The sequence below is a fragment of the Callorhinus ursinus genome, unplaced genomic scaffold, assembly GCF_003265705.2.
Source record: "Callorhinus ursinus isolate GAN/ISIS: 27379988/994484 unplaced genomic scaffold, GSC_fseal_2.0 scaffold53, whole genome shotgun sequence".
NCBI lineage: Eukaryota > Metazoa > Chordata > Mammalia > Carnivora > Otariidae > Callorhinus > Callorhinus ursinus.
In genome coordinates, this window is record NW_027397115.1 from 124,343 (window position 1) to 130,342 (window position 6,000).

Consider the following 6,000-nt stretch of genomic DNA (forward strand, 5'->3'; position numbering starts at 1 on the left):
CAAACAGTAGGTGCTGCAGGTAACTTCCGCTAGTTTGGGCCTCCCTGTCTTTGATGACAGCACCCTGATTTCCTGTTAGGGAACAGCCCCTCCTCTATTATGGGAGGTCGTACTGGGGCCATCCCAACAAGAAGCCCACCTTGCCCAGGGGGTGGGCCCGTGACCTGAGCAGGACCATTGGACCCTCTAGGTCCAGGCCCCCACCCTTGAGCAGACAGACCCCAGGATGGAAGAAAGGGCCAGGTGCCCATTCATTCTGGCAGCCACGCTCTGAGGTCTCCCCAACACCGGGGACTCCTGTGTTCCGGTTCTCTAGGTCCATTTCTCCAGCCACCGCTCTGAACCTATGCCCTGGGCAGGCCCCTCCGGGAAACTCCCTTTCTGTCACACTAGTCAGCGCCATGCCTGCTGCTCGCCACTCCAGGACCCCAACCATGCAGAGGCCGCACGACCAACTGCTGAAGCAGTGGACAGATCATATCTGAGAGCTTGTGCTCCCAGCCAAGGTGACCCTGGGCAAGTCTCTGACTCAGTGGGCCTCAGCATCCCCCCTCGGAGTGATGTCAGCCCACAGCACTCCAGGACGAAGTCTCCACTCTGAACGTCCTTGCTGGGCAACCTTTTTGAGGTGCGTTGCTTCAACTCTGAAATGGGCACAGTGCCAAACTTGAGGGGTTAGACACAAAGCAGGTGAGACAAATCAGCACCCCCAATGCATGGGACACACAGCTCTGAGCACTGGAGATGATTTTTTGAGGTTCAACGACAGCAACATGGTGAAAGGTGACTTTCTTTTTCTGAGGCCCTCTTCTGTGCCTCTGGTGACATAAATCAGGCAAGTCTCACTCACATCAGTCCCTGCATCTTTAACACATCCCGAACACTTGCTAAATATCCTTGTAATAAAAAGAGTACAGGGCTCAGCTCAAAGCCCTGGGCAGGCAACACTATCAACCATCATTCAGTTATATATTATATATATATATATGCACACACACATATATATATATTAAGATTTATTTATTTTAGAGAGAGAGAGAGTGCAAGCAGAGGGAAGGGGCAGGGGCAGAGGGAGAGGGAGAGAAGCAGACTCCCCGCTGAGCACGGAGCCTATGTGGGGCTCAATCTCAGGACCCTGAGATCATGACCTGAGCTGAAATCAACATTTGGACGCTTCACTGACTGAGCCATTCAGGCACCCCCTGTGTATTTTTTAAGTAGACTTTATTTTTTAGAGCAGTTTTAAGTTCACAGCAAAATTGAGTGTAAAGTAGGATGGAACAGATTTCCCACATACCTGCTGCCCCACCCCCCCACACACACACACCCTCCCCATTATCAGTATCCCCGTAGCCAGGTCCATTTGTTCGGAGTGATGAACCTACATTGACTTGTCCTCACCATCCAAAGGCCATAGTTCACATGAGGGTCACGTTAGGCGTTGTACATCCTATGGGCTTGGACAAATATATGATGACATGTGTCTACAACTACAGTATCCTACAAAGTAATGTCACTGCCCTTAAAATCCTCTTTGCTCCACCTGCTCATCCCTCCCTGCACCTAATTTCTGGCCACCACTGATCTCTCTACCGTGTCCATAGTTTTGCCTTTTCTGGAAGTCGCATGGTTATCATACATACTGTCTTACAATATGTAGACTTTTCTGATTGGCTTCTTTCACTCCTTTCACATAGTAATATGCATCCAAGATTCCTGCATGTGTTTTCATGGTGTTATAGCTTGTTTCTTTTTAGCCCTGAATCATATTCCATTCTCTGGATGGACCACAGTTTAGCCATCACCCATGGGAGGACGTCTTGGTTGCTTCCAAGTTTTAGCAATTATGAATCAAGCTACAATAAGCATCACAGGCAGGTTTCTGTGTGAACTTAAGTGTTAACTCCTTTGGATAAATACCAAGGATAGTTGCTGCTGGATCATATGGTAAGAATATACTGAGTTTTGAAAGAAACTGCCAAACTGTCTACCAAAGTGTTTGCGCCATTTTGCATTCCCGGTGGCATGAGTGAGCTCTTCCTGCTCCACATCCTCGCCAGCATCTGGTGTTGATGGTGCTCCAGATTTTGGCCCTTCCCAGAGCTGTGTGGTGCTATCTCATAGACAACATAGATTTGGGTCATGTTTCTTGATCCACTTTGATAATCTCTGTTTTATAATTGCTGTAGTTAGACCATTGATATTTAAAGTGATCACTGATATAGTTGGAGTTGTTACTTTTCTATTTGTCACCCTGTTCATTGCTCCTGTTTCTGTGTTCCTTCTGCCTTTTGTGGTTTTAACTGAACATGGCACATGATTCCATTTCTCTCTTAACATATCAGTTATACCTCTTTGTTTTACTTTTTTAAGTAGCTGCCCTAGAATGTGCAGTGTCCGTTTACAACTAATGCAAGGTCACTTTCCACAGGTAGCGCTATACCTCATAGCTACAGAAACACCTCACGCCTCTCTCCCATCCCTCGCGTCATACTGTTACTCACATCACTCACACAAGGAGATATGTGCATGTAGACACGTAATTGAACATGGCTGCTGCTATTGTTTTTTGAAGAAACTATTATCCGTTAGATCAATTAAGAATAAGAAAAATAGGGGCACCTGGGTGGCTCAGTCGCTAAGCATCTGCCTTCGGCTCATGTCATGATCCCAGGGTCGTGGGATCGAGCCCTGCATCGGGGTCCCTGCTCGGCGGGAAGCCTGCTTCTCCCTCTCCCACTTCCCCTGCTTGTGTTCCCTCTCTCGCTGTCTCTCTCTCTGTCAAATAAATAAATAAAATCTTAAAAAAAAAAAGAATAAGAAAAAGAAGGAACAAGTGAAGATCAAATAAAAATCTTTATTTTTCTTATTCTTCCTTTGTTTCTGCACATCCGAGTATCTGACCTACGTTATTTCCCTTCTCTCTAAAGACCTGCAAGGCAGGTCTACTGGCAACAAATCCCCTCAATCTTTGTTTGACTTTCACTTTTGAAAGATATTTTCACAGGGTGCAGAATTCTACCTTGGAGTTTTGTTTTTTCTCCTATCAACACTTCAAATACTCCACTCTCCTGTTTGCATAGTTTTTGAGAAGAAGCAGGACATTAATTCCTATCTTTGCTTATCTACAGGCATTGTGTTTTTTGCCTTTGGCTTCTTTTTTCTTTACCTTTGATTTTCTGTGATTTGAAAATGATATGACTAGATTTATTTTTTTTAAGGCAGCTTATTGTGCTGAGTGTTTTTGAGCTCTTCCTGGATCTGTGGTTCCGTATCTGACACGAATTTGGGGGAAATTCGGAGTCATTATTGTTTTAGATGATTCTTCTGTTCCTTTCTTCTCCTTCCCAAATTCCCATTATGTGTATGTTATACCTTATGTAGTTGTCCCTTAGTCTTTGGATAGTCTGGAGTTTTTCTTGTTTTGTTTTTGGTTTTGTTTTTGCTTGGTTTGCTTTGCTTTGCTTTTAAGTTTGGCTATTTCTTTGGAGATATCCTCTAGCTCGGAGATTCTTTCCTTAGTTTTCCTTAGTGTCCACTCTACTAATAAGCCCATCAAAGGCATTCATTGTTTCTGTTACAGTGTTTTTTATCTCTAGCATTTTTTTTAATTTTTTTATTGTTATGTTAATCACCATATATTACATCATTAGTTCTTGATGTAGTGTTCCATGATTCATTGTTTCTGCATAACACCCAGTGGTCCATGCAGAATGTGCCTTCTTTAATACCCATCACCAGGCTAACCCATCCCTCTTCCCCCTCCCCTCTAGAACCCTCAGTTTGTTTTTCAGAGTCCATCGTCTCTCATGCTTCATCTCCCACTCTGACTTACTCCCCTTCATTCTACCCCTCCTGCTATCTTCTGCTTTTTCTTTTTTCTTAACATATGTTGCATTATTTGTTTCAGAAGTACAGATCTGTGATTCAACAGTCTTGCACAATTGACAGTGCTCACCCTAGCACATACCCTCCCCAATGTCTGTCACCCAGCCACCCCATCCCTCCCACCCCCGACCACTGCAGCAACACTCAGTTTGTGTCCTGAGATTAAGAATTCCTCATATCAGTGAGGCCATATGATACATGTCTTTCTCTGATTGACTTATTTCACTCAGCATAACATCCTCCAGTTCCATCCACGTCGTTGCAAATGGCAAGATCTCATTCCTTTTGATGGCTGCATAATATTCCATTGTGTATATATACCACTTCTTCTTTATCCATTCATCAGTCGATGGACATCTTGGCTCTTTCCACAGTTTGGCTATTGTGGACATTGCTGCTATAAACATCGGGGTGCACGTACCCCTTTGGATACCTACATTTGTATCTTTGGGGTAAATACCCAGTAGTGCAATTGTTGGATCGTATGGTAGCTCTATTTTCAACTGTTTGAGGAACCTCCATACTGTTTTCCAGAGGGGTTGCACCAGCTTGCATTCCCACCAACAGTGTAGGAGGGTTCCCCTTTCTCCACATCCCCACCAACATCTGTCCTTTCCTGACTTGTTAATTCTAGCCATTCTGACGGGTGTGAGGTGGTATCTCATTGAGGTTTTGATTTGGATTTCCCTGATGCTGAGCGATGTTGAGCACTTTTTCATGTGTCTGTTGGCCATTTGGATGTCGTCTTTGGAAAAATGTCGGTTCATGTCTTCTGCCCATTTCTTGATTGGATTATTTGTTCTTTGGGTGTTGAGTTTGATAAGTTCTTTATAGCTTTTGGATACTAGCCCTTTATGTGATAGGTCATTTGCAAATATTTTCTCCCATTCTGACGGTTGTCTTTTGGTTTTGTGGACTGTTTCTTTTGCTGTGCAAAAGCTTTTTATCTTGATGAAATCCCAAGAGTTCATTTTTGCCCTGCCTTCCCTTGCCTTTGGCGATGTTTCTAGGAAGAAGTTGCTGCGGCTGAGGTCGAAGAGGTTGCTACCTGTGTTCTCCTTTAGGATTTTGATGGACTCCTGCCTCACGTTTAGGTCTTTCAACCATTTGGAGTCTATTTTTGTGTGTGGTGTAAGGAAATGGTCCAGTTTCATTCTTCTGCATATGGCTGTCCAATTTTCCCAACCATTTGTTGAAGAGACTGTCTTTTTTCCATTGGACAGTCTTTCCTGCTTTGTCAAAGATAAGTTGACCATAGAGTTGAGGGTCCATTTCTGGGCTCTCTATTCTGTTCCATTGATCTATGTGTCTGTTTTTGTGCCAGTACTATATTGTCTTCATGATCACAGCTTTGTAATAGAGCTGGAAGTCTGGAATTGTGATTCCACCAGCTTTGCTTTTCTTTTTCAATATTCCTCTGGCTATTGGGGGTCTCTTCTGGTTCCATACAAATTTTAGGATTATTTGTTCCATTTCTTTGGAAAAAGTGGATGGTATTTTGATGGGGATTGCATTGAATGTCTAGATTGCTCTAGGTAGCATTGACATCTTCACAATGTTGGTTCTCCCAATCCATGAGCATGGAACGTTTTTCCATTACTTTGTGTCTTCCTCAATTTCTTTCTTGAGTATTTTATAGTTTTCTGAGTACAGATCCCTTGCCTCTTTGGTTAAATTTATTCCTCGGTATCTTATGGTTTTGGGTGCAATTGTAAATGGGATCAGCTCCTTGATTTGTCTCTCTTCTGTCTTGTTGTTGGTGTATAGGAATGCCACTGATTTCTGTGCATTGATTTTATAGCCTGCTACTTGACTGAATTCCTGTATGAGTTCTAGCAGTTTTGGGGTGGAGTCTTTTGGGTTTTCCACATAAAGTATCATATCATCTGCAAAGAGTGAGAGTTTGACTTCCTCTTTGCCGATTTGGATGCCTTTGACTTCTTTTTGTTGTCTGATTGCTGTGGCTAGGACTTCTAATACTATGTTGAATAGCAGTGGTGATAGTGGACATCCCTGCCGCGTTCCTGACCTTAGGGGAAAAGCTCTCAGCTTTTCCCCATTGAGAATGATATTCGCTGTAGGTTTTTCATAGATGGCTTTTATGATATTGAA